Genomic DNA, 16,518 nt, shown 5'->3' on the forward strand with positions numbered 1-16,518 from the left:
CGCGTATCTGCTAAAAACCTGGATCGGCGCGCGCAAGGCTATGGATTTTGTATAGCCAGCGTGCGCCGAGCCGCGCAGCCTACCCCCGTTCCCTCCAAGGCCGCTCCGAAATCGAAGCGGCCTCGGAGGGAATCCTTTAACGCCCTCCCCTCACCTTCCCCTCCCTTCCTCTACCTAACCCACCCGCCCGGCCCTGTCTACACCCCCCCTTACCTTTGTTGGGGGATTTACGCCTCCCTCTGGGAGGCGTAAATCCCCGCGCGCCAGCGGGCCTCCTGCGCACCGGGCCGCGACCTGGGGGCGGGTACGGAGGGCGCGGCCACGCCCCCGGACCACCCCGGGCCGTAGCCACGCCCCCATACCCGCCCCCAAAACGCTGCCGACACGCCCCGAAAACGCCGCAACGACCGGGACCGCCCCCGACACTCCCCCCTCGGAGAACCCCGGGACTTACGCGAGTCCCGGGGCTCTGCGCGCGCCGGTAGGCCTATGTAAAATAGGCTTCCCGGCGCGCAGGGCCCTGCTCGCCTAAATCCGCCCGGTTTTGGGCGGATTTAGGCGAGCAGGGCTCTTAAAATCCGCCCCTGGGTGTTCTATGAAACACAATAATTGACCTTTCTACAAGGTAGACACTATGGGGAACAATTATGATACTCAGTTTTCTGAAATGCAAACTAAAATCTCTGCAATTGAGGCTGCTATTGGGAATGAATATTTAGATCTTTTATACTTCATTGGTTAAGGATCGACACAATCTCTCTCGTAGGCTCAAATACCTGGAGAATCATATAAGGCATTTAAATTTACATTTTTTTTAACTTCCCCAAGGTGATGGGTGAGAATCCCTCCCAGAACCTGAGGAAGTATTCCCTTGAAAATCTTCAGTTTGACCCTGAACAGGTTCCCTCTAGAAACAAGATGTACTTTATTCCTTCCATTAACAAAGGGAATCCTCAGCAGTCCCAGGCTGAACGTCTACCCAATGTTACTGAAAATCTGACTGATTTCTTTGAAGATTCCAGTGTTGAGATTATTGAGTGCTCCACGTTACTTGTTTCTTTTATTTCCGAACAGGATGTGAGTGAGATGATGAAAAGATATTTTAGGACTATTTCTTCCCTATTTCATGGGCAAACAATTCATATTTTTCCTGATTTTGCTTGCTCTACATGAGAGAGAAGGAGAGATTTTTTTGTTCTTAGGTCTCAGGCTATTTCCATAGGGTGCTCTTTTGTTCTCAGATATCCCTGTAAATGTATTATCAAATATCGTAATGATTGTTTTGTGTTCTTTCTGCCTGAACAACTTAAATCCTTCATCGATTCCAGAAGTGCTTTATCCTTCATTGATTCCAGAAGTGTTGGGCTTGATGGACCCTTGGTCTGACCCAGTATGGCATGTTCTTATGTTCTTATGATGAACTCCATTTTAATTTATCACTACTTCAGTCATGTTAAGTCAGTTTCCTTAACTTATTTTTTTCCTTGTTTCTCCTATATTTTCTCTTCCCCTTCTAATATTACCTTAGATGATGAATGGTATATAATAAGTTTTCATTTATAACTGGTTTTCTTTGAATCGATTCTTTTGTGGATTGTAAAACCATTTGTATTTTTACTGTAAGCAAGTAGCATTTCTTCTTATAATTTTGAAATTAATAAATAAAAGAAAAGCCTCCAGAAATGCTGTGGATGTGGTAAGATATGATATTCTCCATGATAAAATGACAGGAAATATGACTTCAAGAGAAGTTTCCCAGTCATATACTTGTTGGAAATATTCAAATGAAAGCTGTCTGTGTTGATAATAAAACGGTGAGCATGCAGATTCAAGTGCCTTGATGAGTCTATCAAGATAACGAAGACCCAAAATGTGCCAGTCATCCAAGGGTCTAGAAAGCAATTACTGCCTGTTTGACATTTTTATCAAATGCCTGCTGGTGCTCTAGATTTGAGAATGGTATCATTATTCTATTTCCTTTGCTGAATCCCACTAGGTTACTGCCCAGTGCCCAACACAACTCAGGGTGTGGATCGAGTTAAAGAAAGCTCTTCTAGATGCTGACAATTTTCTTCTAATAATCTAGAAAAAATGGTTCTCTTACCCAAAGAGGCACATGTATTCATTTGAATAGTACAAAGAGGTGACTGTTCAATACCATAGCAGTTTCTTTCTAAGTTTCATTATTCACCGACATTATTGTTGTCCTTGAAAAATTATTGCAGCTTTTTTTTTGACTAATCTGATTCACAGCAGACCACAATCCCATTGTGAGAGAGAGGCTCCTACAACAATTGGTTTATATCTCCTTTCAACTCTCCAAGAAAGCTTTAAGAATAGTCCTTAATTTAATTCTTCAGTCAAAATATCTCAGAATTATTTCCTCAGAGATCTGGTTAAAAAAATAGTGGCTCAATATCAATCTTACCTTATAATTAATAGTGATGTCTTTGTGAAGTAAACCAATAGCATTACTAATTACATTAGTATCTGCTGTATAGTATTCTCTCATGATTGATGCAGTCCAACTATATCCCAATACTGGACAATTACTGATAAGCTTTTAATTTTTCCACTCTTGACTAAAAGATTTGACATCAACAATACTTCAGATTTAAATATATGAAACTGAATGAAAAATACTCCTAAACTTTGTCTTGCTTAGGTCAACGGAAAAATCACTTGAGAGTTCATTATACCAAGCAATTGACCATCTGACTACAGATAAAAATGCACTTGTCTATATGCCTAATTAATTGAGGACGGTGAAGCAGAATAACTAAAAAGGAAAGCTTTTTGTCAACCAATATCACCTTTTGCTCTTATGAAAAGAAAGCATTAATCTACTACAATAAAACTAGATGAATATATTATGGAGATAATACTATATCTACACAAGATTCCCATTATATGTACCATGGTTAATATCATCAATATTTCCGATAGTATATTTCATAAGTAAGTGTTGTATAAGAAAAAGGCTTCATATGTAAGGCTAAGTTCAGTAGTCCTTAGGCCTGGGGTAGAGACTAGGTATGTGTTCAGGCTGCTAAGAGTATATGGTAGAAACTTGAACTGTGGGACACCAACTCCTGGAACAGGATGGTATAGAGAAAAAAAGCTGCAAGATTTGTTCTGACAGTTACTTTATTCTGGCGTTTCTTAGCAAATTCTTGTTTTTCCTTTTCTCTGTGAGACCGAAACCAGCTGCAAGGCTAGCGCGCCCCACAGTCCTGGAAGTTGCACTATCCTCTGCAGAGTATATAAACAATGTGCTCTGTTTGATAGGGGTCACTTCCTTGCCTGCAGCTGGACTAGTCAGCTGAGATGCAGGGGAGCCCCTGCAATTCCATGAGCTGTGCCTTAGCCCATTCAAGATAATATATTTTTTTCCTTTTCTGACTGATCTGCCTGTATAGTCAATCTTACTGTCACCCCAACAGCATGAAAAGGCTCCCATGCACCCAAAGTCGTAGATTAGACATAGTTACCATCATATAAAACCAATCATATCCTAGGTTAAAAAACAGCATCTTCATGAGTCTCCATCAGAGAGGCAGTGATGATGTGTCTTGTTCAGCCATGTGGTGAGAACAATTTTTATCTATTTTTTCAAATGCTCGCATGCAGTGCTGTGTGTCTGGATGCATGTGCTGCTCATGAGAGAGTCTGGCTGAGATGTTGCACGTTCACACTGATTGTCCGTTGCTGTTCCATACACAATATATGCTGGTCATAGGAGGTATCAGTCGGGTGTTGTATATTTGCCATGTGTTACTGTGGCAGGTAAGAAGTAGTCAACGAGTCATTCAAAATTTTGACTGTACTCATATTGTTAGAGGGGTTAAGCCTTCCCTTCACTCTTTTCAACATGATTTCATCAGACCCAGATTTTGGCACAGGCAACATAAGCAGCTGCCTAGGATGGCACCAAATATCCAGGCCAAAGAGGAGCTTGCTTCTGTTTGCTTTCGGGTCACGTGCCAGCACAGCTTCAAAGGGGCTTGTCACGGCATTCCCAGAATCTTGAATCTGGACCTGGATCAGATGCCATTGGGTGCAGTATTGCTATTTCCAGTAATGTTCTGGTTTCTGCTATCCACCCATCTGCCTTTGCTATTCCTTTCTTGGTCGCACCATTCGCTTTCTCTTTTTCTCTGCAAGGGCGCTGTCAGAGATGTCCATCGAGAGGCAAGGGGCTTCCCTATCTGACAAATAGACTGAAGAGGTGAACCTCTGCTTCTCTCAGGGTTGCCTTTGAGAGTGACCTCTCCTCAAGAAATACACCCAATACCACATAGATCAATGGCATCCTCTATTGCTGCTCAGTTATTGTGGGAAAGTTTACAAGACAGGAGACCAGAGTCTGAATTTTTTGGAAAAGGGCCCAGGCTTTCTGTTTTTTTGTTTCAGCTTATGGCTCTTTTGATTTTACTTTGGGATGCGATGAGGCCAGTTCCGGTTCCTGCTGGTCAGTTTTTAAATTATGTGGCAAGGACTTTGTCCTTGCTTTGTGTTTTTCATTGTTTTTATTATGTTACATGTGGGTTTGTAAGCTGTTAAGCTGAGCCCACAGACGGTCTCATTCATCCTGGGGCATTTCCTCGTTGCTGCGGCAGAACCCTGCCATGGACACGCCTGACGCTGATCTCCACCGCTGCAACCTCAGGCTGCCTTATGCGTGAACGCTCGCACAGCTCCCAATAGTAAAGGCCCCGTGGAGGGAAGCAGGCCATGGCGCCTTCTGATGATGTCATTAAACCTCCCTTCGCCACTTTTCTGGCGCCTCAGCAACAGGTCCTCCTACTATGCCTTGCTGCCTGCCGTGCATGTTGCTGCCTCTTCCTGTTCCTGCCTGCCTTGTTCCTGCCCTGCCTTGCCTTGATCCTGCACGCTTCCATCTCTCCTTGTCCACCTCCAGGCTAATTCTCTGCTTTCCTTCCTTTCTTCTCTGAATGCCTCTTGGATACTGACATTTGCCTGGATACTGACGCTGCCTGATCTCCACCCGCCCTGACCATTGCCTGAAACCGACGTTCCCTGACCACTGCTTGCCCTGACCTTGGCCTGGTTACTATCTCTGCCTGACCACTCTCCTCGGGACTCTCGCCAGTCTCAGAACCCAAGGGAAGAGGCTGGTATAGGGGAAGCCTAGCTTCTGTCCCAGTCTGAGCAAGTCTGCCTACTGTCGGTGGGGCCCAGCTGGTTCACTAGCTGGGTGGCACCAATCCCACCACAGCTGAAGGTCTCACACTAAGAACATAAGAACATGCCATGCTGGGTCAGACCAAGGGTCCATCAAGCCCAGCATCCTGTTTCCAACAGAGGCCAAGCCAGGCCATAAGAACCTGGCAAGTACTCAAAAACTAAGTCTATTCCATGTTACTGTTGCTAGTAATAGCAGTGGCTATTTTCTAAGTCAACTTAATTAATAGCAGGTAATGGACTTCTCCTCCAAGAACTTATCCAATCCTTTTTTAAACACAGCTACACTAACTGCACTAACCACATCCTCTGGCAACAAATTCCAGAGTTTAATTGTGCGTTGAGTGAAAAAGAACTTTCTCAGATTAGTTTTAAATGTGCCCCATGCTAACTTCATGGAGTGCCCCCTAGTCTTTCTACTATCCGAAAGAGTAAATAACCGATTCACATCTACCCGTTCTACACCTCTCATGATTAACACCTCTATCATATCCCCCCTCAGCCGTATCTTCTCCAAGCTGAAAAGTCCTAACCTCTTTAGTCTTTCCATTCCCCTTATCATTTTGGTCGCCCTTCTCTGTACCTTCTCCAGTAAGCACCTTTGGGCATTCTCCCAAGACAGGGGAGGATGTATAGATAATTTCAATAAATAAATATTATAAGTGGATAGATTTACACTATTTGCTCTCTTAAGGCTATTTTCCCTCTTTCACAGGCCTACAAAAATATGCCACTCCTGCAAGAGCAGCAAAAACAGCCAGGAGAGAGGAGAAGCCTGACCTCCCCCACTAGTTTTTCAGGTACAGGAAGGGAGTAGAGCTGCAAAGCCATGATACACCACAATCATAATACCAATACCTTGACAGGAAGTGGATGAACAGAGTCTTTTCTTTTTTGAAGATAAGTTTTATTTTTCTATAAATGTTGTGTAAGGTTTCAGTTATTCATTTTGTGCAGTACTATGCTTATCAGAAAAGATGTGAATGATGAACTACTCGAGGTGTTATATATGTGGTGTAAAAGGAGGAGTGAGTGATATGGTAAATTTGCTTGTGATCTTCAGAACTGACTATGTAGTAGTGTTATGAGTAATCAGTGTGACTGAATCCTGCTTCCTAATGTAGTAGTGCATCTTCTGATAGCCATACAGTCGTGGCTCATGGAGATCCATTGTCCCATGGCTGTGTTCTGCATGTCTGAGAAGATGATAGGTGGATGTACTGAAAAAGATTTATTTTCCTGTAAGCATTACAGAAGGTGTTTTTGTTCACATTTAAGTATTCGCTAAATGTAAAAAAAAAAAAAAAAGTATTTTCAGAAAGTGTCAAAATCATTCCCATAGTCATGAATGGGGGTCTGTGCATTTCTAGCAATGTTCTACCCTAGAGTTATTTTTGTCTTGAGTAGAAATAAATATATTTGGATCTGTAGGATCCCAAAGGAGAATACATGGGGTCTATGCATTTTCGGTGAATGTCTTTGTGAACAGGTCTATCAGCAGACTGGAGGGTGTTAATGAAACGACTATGGTAACTTCTGTTTCAGTGCACCCTTTTTATTCACTTTTTGACTCCTGCTGCTTATACTTTTTATGCAGAACTCTCCTAAATATATACATATGACAGTTGCTACTAAGCTTACCACCTTCCTCTCTTCTCCCCTTCCCCCATGTACCCTCTAGAAGTCAAATTTATTTCGGATAAGTCAAGTATATAATTCTTGCTCTTTTGTAGGCCAGCCTGGTTGATTTTTTTGCTGAAAATGGCAAAGCAGTGCCTGATCCAGTTTTCATCTAGTCTACTATTGTAAGTTCTACCTTCACTGGATTTCAAATATTATTTAATAGCATAAAAACTATTTAAAGGGTCACCCCAGCATGTTCATAATTTCACCTTGTATTTGCAGATTAATTTGTTTCCATTTAAATCATGCAATATGCTTGTGCTTAGGTTGTCATTGTTAGGGCTCTTACAATGCTACATCCTCAGTTGAAAATGTAAATCATCCACTCTGTTATCTACTACTTAACATTTCTATAGCCCTACAGGACATAGGCAGAGTTGTATCTGTGCTTAGAAGTGTTAATCAAAGCCTTTATGTTTTCCTACACAAAGGCTTTGGTCCTTTTAAATGGAATACATTTTCATAAGATGGAAGTCCCTCGCATATGATTTGAATGCACTATTTCCATTATATAACTAGATTGCAATTCCAGACATTGCATTTTTATCTCACTTTTTGTGTATTGTTTCTCATTCATTGATGAAGGGAAAAAGAGAAATAGGTTAGGGAGGGTTTAAAGTGTCTCCGTGGGGAGAAATACGGGGGTGAGAGTTGGGAAAGAAGCAGGGAATGGTTTGGGGGTATGTGGCAATTAAAGTGAATGGGGAGAGTACATGGGGGGGGGGGGGTTGTATTTTATAGTGGTTTTATGCTGTTCATTTGTTGTATGTTAATGCTTTGTTTATGCACATCACTTTGGCTGGGCCATTTGACCTATGAAGGTGGTTTGTAAATGATCAACTTACATTAAAGGTATTTATTCCATCTGGGGAACATGTAACTTATGATGTTGCAGCAGAGATGAGTCAAGGCTTGGATTTATGCAGAGGCCTGTGGCTAGGGTGGCAAATTTCCTGTCCCCCCTGCTACCCCACAAAACTCACCTGTCTCTCTGATATCCATTCTCTCAAACTTCTGAGATCCAATCCACAAACTGGCAAATCCATAAATAAGAGGACTCCAGGTCAGCTGGCAGGCCTGTTGCCAGGCCAAGCAATGTCCTAGGCAGTCTAGAGGGTGGGATTAGCCACAGGAGGCGCAGCCCAGGACCCCTGTTGTGAAATGGCTGCACTCAAAAAGATGCATAGGAGCTCCACAGAGTTCGCTGTGGAGCTCCTGCTATTGTAGCTAAGGCATGTTGGCACTCTCCAGACCTGGCACGCTGTGTTGTTGCCCACCACCACTGGCTGGGCTGTAGTGCAAAGATATGGTACTGAGCACAGGGACTCAGTTATGTCATGGCTCTGCCCCATGCACAGAAACCCAGAAAGGCAGGGAGCATAGGGCTGCAGGCTGACTCAGTCCCCATATTCACTGCCATCCACTTACAGTGCAGCCAGAGTCCTCATATTCATGACGATGTCAGGGAGGGGATGGACATCAGAGGTCTACAGGAAATGAGGAGGGGGGGAGGCAAGGGGGCATCAGCGGTCTACAGAAGCATGTGGGAGAGATGGATAGGGTGGTGTAGTGGGTGTTCAGGCATCAGATTCAAGGTTAGAGGCAGTGCGACATAGACAGTGCCTAGGGGCAGCAAAAAACAACTCCATCACGGCTCAGAGTTGAGCTGGATGAGTGTTGGCTGTAAACTCACTAGATTCCGTGTCTTCAGTAGCACAAGTACAGTAATTGCCAGTTGGATTAGTTGTTCCATACTAACTGCAGTTGATAGACTTCATAAGCCTAGAGAGCAGACCTTGGAAGACTGGTTGCAAGAAGTCTGTATTTTCTCAAGAATACAGTTTGATATCATTTCATTTATAACCATTTGTCCTAGAGACATCATTTGTAATCATTTGTCCTTTTGAGCTGACAGGCCAAAGTCAACCTTTGCTCAAATGCATAAGGTAAATTATCATTGGTAGAAAGAGAGAGAGAATATTCTGGAGTCCACCCCTTTTTAAAAGCATACAGAAGATAAAGCAGTTCAGAGGGTGATGATGATGATGATGATGGAATCTCCCATTGATCACAGCAACTCACTTTGACTACATTTATTCTCCATTGATGTGCCATAAGACCATTCTTTGATCTGCAAGTGAGACCAGGCAATAAGGTCATTGGCACCTAACCACCCATCTGAGGCCAGGGGCAAGTGGGCCCATGAACACCCTACTGTCCTATTACTCAACTGGTCAATCCACCCCTGGTGAAATCTGCAGTTGATGAAGTTGTGCAGTTGGCCTTTCTTCTCCAATTCTTTTCATGCTGGTCTTCACTTGGTTTCCAAGCTTTGAACAGAGGAAGACTTCCAAATGAGAAAGGGTCTACATAAAAAATGTCCTACTAAGAGAGACAGCGGAATTGAAAATATGTGCTGTAGAAGAAAGAAAAGGCATGTATGATAGAAGCATTCAAATATTTCAACCTTACCTACCAATTATTTGCAGTTAACCGTATCATTTATTCATGTTATTTGACTAATCTTGTAGTCTATTTAATATTTAATATTTATTGATTTACATTCTATTGTTCAATTCTCTGTTTATTGTTTAATGTAATGCCGTACGTTTTTTTTGTTCAATACTCTGTTTATTGTTTAATGTAACGCCTTACCAGCGACAGTTTTGTTCTATGGAAACCAACTTGATTCGATATGTATATCGAGAATGTCGGTATATAAAAACCCTAAATAAATAAATAAATAAATATTTGTCAGGTTTCCATAGGAAAGTAGTATTTTCCATGGCAATAGAATTAATCATTCTATAGACTTTTACCAGGGGACCCTACTGCTGAAATACAGAATAAAGTTAAACAAGCTGTTTTGGCTGGTTTTGAATAAGGTTTCCTAACAGAAAAAGAAAAGCAATTCTTAATCAAAGAACATCCAAACCTGCGATATTGTACTTGGTACCTAAAATTCACAAATCATTGGTCTCTCCTCCAGGATGACCTAGGAATTTAGCTAAGGAATCTGTGCTGGAACCAGTGTCGATTTTTTTAGATTGGGTTTTGAAGCCATTTTTGTCACACGCAACATCCTATGTAAAAGACAAGAAAAATTACAAATTTTGAATTAAATACAAGTCACATCAGATGAAATTCTGGTTACTATGGACATCAAATTGTTATACACTGCTTGCTTGCTGGAAGAGGGCCATGCCCTGTTTCCATTCACTGCACTTACAGCCCAATCTGGCAGTTTTTCCAGGGCCACACCCTGTTCAACAATGTTCCTTCCTCTTTTCTTTTTCAAGGCAAAAAAACAGATTTAAAAAAAGCCTGCATAACCAGTATTAACTAAACCACTTTTAATCCCTATCTACCTCCATCTGAGCTCCTCTCATTAGCTGGTACAAACCTACCACTTTCTGGCTGTCCTTGCAAACAAGCCCACTCACAGTTTCCTCTCTACCTGAAACTTTTAAACTTTTTTTTCTTCAGTGCAGCTTCTGAGCCACACCCTTTCACAAGCCACCATGCTCTATGCAACCCTGCGCTCTGTACTTTGCTTTAGAACCACAGGCCCCCTGTGTTCTCTACTTTGTTTAGAACCACAGTCCTCTTCACACTTCTCTGTACTCCAAACAGACATTCTGCTTTCTCTTCTACAAACGTTTGGCCTCCAAACTGCTTCTGGCAGGCCACAAATACACCAAACTTCCTTTGGAGGCTGGGTTTTTTTTCTGTGAAAGCTTTAGAAAAATCCCATGCATGACACCATAACACCATATATGGGAACGAGTGGTGATTCCCACAGGCCTGGAAACAAACTAGTCTGATTCCAGCCTTTCTTAAACCAGTATAACTTTATTACAGCTTCATATATGCACAGCAGTAGACGGTCTTCCCTTCAAAACAATATGCTCTCTTTACTTAGAGTTCTCTTTACTCTCTTTACTTAGAGTTCTGGCAGCCCCAGTGCTGCCTTGGATCAGAAAGGTCTCCCAGTAGGAGAACATCACCCTGGTGTAGCAGGAAGTGATCCTGTAGCAAGGACCTGCTCTCCAGGTGTTGTATTGTCCTCTCGCACTGAGGACAAATCTCCCAGGGCTACTGCCCAGGAGGGAAGGGTTAGGCCGGCCATCATAGTTGGTGATTCAATTATTAGAAATGTAGATAGCAGGATGGCTGGTGGACGTGAGAACCGCCTGGTAACTTGCCTGCCTGGTGCGAAGGTGGCAGACCTCACGCTTCACCTAGATAGGATTATAGACAGTGCTGGGGAGGAGCTGGCTGTCGTGGTACATGTGGGCACCAACGACATAGGAAAAGGTGGGAGAGAGGTTCTGGAAGCCAAATTTAGGATTTTAGGTAGGAAGCTGAAATCCAGAACCTCCAGGGTGGCATTCTCTGAAATGCTTCCTGTTCCACGTGCAGGTCCCCAGAGGCAGGCAGAGCTCCAGAGTTTCAATGTGTGGATGAGACGATGGTGCAGGGAAGAGGGATTCAGCTTTGTAAGGAACTGGGGAAACTTTTTGGGAAAGGGGAGACTTTTCCGAAAGGACGGGCTCCACCTTAACCAGAGTGGAACCAAGCTGCTGGCACTATTTTTCAAAAAGGAGATAGAGCAGCTTTTAAACTAGAACAAGGGGGAAAGCCGACAGTCACTCAGCAGTGCATGGTTCGGAGAAATGTATCCTTGAAGGATACTAATGAAACAGGAGAGTTAGGGCATCCCAACAGAAAGGTTCCATCAAAAGCAAACATAGTTCATATGCCTATATGTAAAAAATCACCAAAGCTAATGATTTCCGAATTATCCCAAACAACTGAAAAGCAGGTTGTTAAAACAAGCAAAAACCACACTTTGAAATGTCTGTATGCCAATGCCAGAAGTCTAAGAAGTAAGATGGGAGAGTTAGAGTGTACAGCAGCAAATGATGAGATTGACATAATTGGCATCACAGAGACTTGGTGGAAGGAGGATAACCAATGGGACAGTGCTATATCAGAGTACAAATTATATCGCAATGATAGGGAGGATCAACTTGGTGAGGGTGTGGCACTTTATGTCCGAAAGGGTATAGAGTCCAACAGGATAAAGATCATACAAGAGAGTAAATGCTCAGTAGTATCTATATGGGTAGAAATCCCATGTGTGTTGGGTAAGAGTATAGTGATAGGAGTATATTACCGTCCACCTGGACAAAATGGTCAAACAGATGATGAAATGCTAAGAGAAATCAGGGAAGCAAACCAATTTGGCAGTGCAATAATAATGGGAGATTTCAATTACCCCAATATTGACTGGGTAAATGTAACATCAGGACTTGCTAGAGACATAAAGTTCCTGGATGTAATAAATGATTGCTTCATGGAGCAATTGGTTCAGGAACCAAAAAGAGAGGGAGCTATTTTAGATTTAATTCTTAGTGGAACGCAAGATTTGGTGAAAGAAGTAACGGTGGTGGGGCCACTTGGCAACAGTGATCATAACATGATCAAATTTAAACCAATAACTGGAGACAATAAGTAAATCTGCAGCTCTAACACTAAATTTTAAAAGGGGAAACTTTGATAAAATGAGGAAAATAGTTAGAAAAAAACTGAAAGGTGCAGCTGCAAAGGTTAAAAGTGTTCAACAGGCTTGGACATTGTTTAAAAATACAATCCTAGAGGCGCAGTCCATATGTATTCCGCGCATTAAGAAAGGTGGAAGGAAGGCAAAACGATTACCGTCATGGTTAAAAGGTGAGGTGAAAGAGGCTATTTTAGCCAAAAAAAACATCCTTCAAAAATTGGAAGAAGGATCCATCTGAAGAAAATAGGATAAAACATAAGCATTGTCAAGGTAAGTGTAAAACATTGATAAGACAGGCGAAGAGAGAATATGAAATGAAGTTGGCCATAGAGGCAAAAACTCATAATAAAAACTTTTAAAAATATATCCAAAGCAAGAAACCTGTGAGGGAGTCGGTTGGACCATTAGATGACAGAGGGGTTAAAGGGGCTCTTAGGGAAGATAAGGCCATTGCAGAAAGACTAAATGAATTCTTTGCCTCCGTGTTTACTAATGAGGATGTTGGGGAGATACCAGTTCTGGAGATGGTTTTCAGGGGTGATGAGTCAGACGAACTGAATGAAATCACTGTGAACCTGGAAGATGTAGTAGGCCAGATTGACAAACTAAAGAGTAGCAAATCACCTGGACCGGATGGTATGCATCCTAGGGTTCTGAAGGAACTCAAAAATGAAATTTCTGATCTATTAGTTAAAATTTGTAACCTATCATTAAAATCATCCATTGTACCTGAAGACTGGAGGGTGGCCAATATAACCCCAATATTTAAAAAAGGCTCCAGGGGCAATCCGGGTAACTATAGACCAGTGAGCCTGACTTCAGTGCCGGGAAAAATAGTGGAAACTATTCTCAAGATCAAAATCGTAGAGCATATAGAAAGACATGATTTAATGGGACACAGTCAACATGGATTTACCCAAGGGAAGTCTTGCTAACAAATCTGCTTCATTTTTTTGAAGGAGTTAATAAACATGTGGATAAAGGTGAACCGGTAGATGTAGTGTATTTGGATTTTCAGAAGGCATTTGACAAAGTCCCTCATGAGAGGCTTCTACGAAAACTAAAAAGTCATGGGATAGGAGATGATGTCCTTTCGTGGATTACAAACTGGTTAAAAGACAGGAAACAGAGAGTAGGATTAAATGGTCAATTTTCTCAGTGGAAAAGGGTAAACAGTGGAGTGCCTCAGGGATCTGTACTTGGACCGGTGCTTTTCAATATATATATAAATGATCTGGAAAGGAATACGACGAGTGAAGTTATCAAATTTGCGGATGATACAAAATTATTCAGAGTAGTTAAATCACAAGCAGACTGTGATAAATTACAGGAGGACCTTGCAAGATTGGAAGATTGGGCATCCAAATGGCAGATGAAATTTAATATGGACAAGTGCAAGGTGTTGCATATAGGGAAAAATAACCCTTGCTGTAGTTACACGATGTTAGGTTCCATATTAGGAGCTACCACCCAGGAAAATGATCTAGGCATCATAGTGGATAATACTTTAAAATCGTCGGCTCAGTGTGCTGCAGCAGTCAAAAAAGCAAATAGAATGTTAGGAATTATTAGGAAGGGAATGGTTAATAGAAAAGAAAATGTCATAATGCCTCTGTATCGCTCCATGGTGAGACCGCACCTTGAATACTGTGTACAATTCTGGTCGCCGCATCTCAAAAAAGATATAGTTGCGATGGAGAAGGTACAGAGAAGGGCAACCAAAATGATAAAGGGGATGGAACAGCTCCCCTATGAGGAAAGGCTGAAGAGGTTAGGGCTGTTCAGCTTGGAGAAGAGACGGCTGAGGGGGATATGATAGAGGTCTTTAAGATCATGAGAGGTCTTGAACAAGTAGATGTGACTCGGTTATTTACACTTTCGAATAATAGAAGGACTAGGGGGCATTCCATGAAGTTAGCAAGTAACACATTTAAGACTAATCGGAGAAAATTCTTTTTCACTCAATGCACAATAAAGCTCTGGAATTTGTTGCCAGAAGAGGTGGTTAGTGCAGTTAGTGTAGCTGGGTTAAAAAAAGGTTTGGATAAGTTCTTGGAGGAGACGTCCATTAACGGCTATTAATCAATTATACTTAGGGAATAGCCACTGCTATTAATTGCATCAGTAGCATGGGTTCTTCTTAGTGTTTGGGTAATTGCCTGGTTCTTGTGGCCTGGATTGGCCACTGTTGGAAACAGGATGCTGGGCTTGATGGACCCTTGGTCTGACCCAGCATGGCAATTTCTTATGTTCTTATGTTCTTAGGACTGCCTCTCTCCATACTCTCTCCATACTCCATACTCTCTCCATACTCTCCATACTCCATACTCCATACCGCTTCCTCCTGCCGCCCGGACATGAGCTACGACCGCGCCATCACCGTCTTCTCCCCGGACGGGCACCTCTTCCAGGTGGAGTACGCGCAGGAGGCCGTGAAGAAAGGCTCCACCGCGGTTGGCGTACGAGGAAAAGAAATAGTTGTCCTTGGAGTTGAGAAGAAATCGGTAGCTAAACTCCAGGATGAGAGAACAGTAGGGAAGATCTGTGCCCTTGATGAAAACGTCTGCATGGCTTTTGCAGGCCTCACAGCTGATGCCAGGATAGTTATAAACAGAGCCCGTGTAGAATGCCAGAGTCACAGGCTGACCGTGGAAGATCCTGTCACAGTGGAATATATCACACGTTACATTGCCAGCCTTAAGCAGCGCTATACCCAGAGTAATGGGCGCAGACCCTTTGGGATATCTGCCTTGATTGTAGGGTTTGACTTTGATGGGACTCCCAGGCTCTACCAGACGGATCCCTCTGGCACGTACCACGTGTGGAAGGCTAATGCCATTGGCAGAGGAGCCAAATCCGTGCGAGAATTCCTGGAGAAAAATTACACTGACGAAGCTATCGAAACGGATGATCTCTGTATTAAACTCGTTATCAAGGGTCTTCTTGAAGTTGTACAGTCAGGGGGCAAGAACATAGAACTAGCGGTCATGAGAAGAGATCAGCCACTTAAGATCTTAAACGTGGAAGAAATTGAGAAGTATGTTGCAGAAATTGAGAAAGAAAAGGAAGAAAATGAAAAGAAGAAACAGAAGAAGACAGCATAGCTGCATTGTATTTTGGTGATTTTAGTTCCCTGGAAGAATCCTTCAGTTACTCTCAACCTATCTAAGTTCAACACAAGGACATCAAATGTTCACTTTGATTACCATTTAATTCAATTTTGTATAATTAGTTGACTCTCTTGACAATGTTATTTAATGTTGCATAATTGTTCATTGTTTTATGTAATGCCTTTTTAGCAAGTTTCTTCTTGTTCTATGTAAACCGGTTTGATTTGCATCTAATGTAGGAAGATCGGTATATAAAAACCAAAAATAAATAAATAAATAAATAAATACTCACAGTTCAGCTTCGTCTCAGCTCACTGTTTGTCAGTGTTATATTACAGCAGATTCTGGAGACCTGGGACTGGTCTGGATATCCTAGCTAGGCTCAGACCTTTATTCCCACCCACAGAGCATACTCTCCTTAGGGGTTTTAAGATGGACCAAGTGTCTAGCCTGGTCCTGCACAGGTAAATAGGGGAACACTAGGGGCACTATCTCACAGACTACATGATCTATTTAGTCTGCCCATCTGTCCAACTTATGTAGCTCTTACAATTCCCATCACTCCCTCAGAGAACCCTGTATTTATCCCATGCTTATCCCTCGGGCTCTTGCTCCACTCCACCATTCCCCCTGTCCCTGCCCCCTCTATTGATCTTTCTTCTTTCCTTCCATCCCTCTCCTTCAATCTCCCTTCCCTCTCCTAATCAGTGCTGGCAGAAGGAACAGGGCCACTGCCAGATGAAACAGTGGCGGCAGAGACAAAGTGCGCTAGGTGGGCAAGGGTGGGGAGAACACTGTTTTCCACAATTCCACAGCAGATGGCCCATTTTATAGCAACTGCCATAATATCATGGAAAACCAAGGGCCCTGCTTATAATATAAGACGTATATTCATATTTCATTAGTTCATAGATGCAGTATGGTATAGGAGATGAAAAAAAAAATACTGGATTT

General features: G+C 42.4%; 1 pseudogene; it reads left to right on the top strand.

Annotated features, from left to right (window-relative positions):
• Positions 1-14,794: 14,794 nt before the first annotated feature.
• On the top strand, positions 14,795-15,604 carry LOC115097064 (annotated as a pseudogene).
• The last annotated feature ends 914 nt before the right edge of the window (positions 15,605-16,518 follow it).

Source organism: Rhinatrema bivittatum, chromosome 8 (assembly GCF_901001135.1).
Source record: "Rhinatrema bivittatum chromosome 8, aRhiBiv1.1, whole genome shotgun sequence".
NCBI lineage: Eukaryota > Metazoa > Chordata > Amphibia > Gymnophiona > Rhinatrematidae > Rhinatrema > Rhinatrema bivittatum.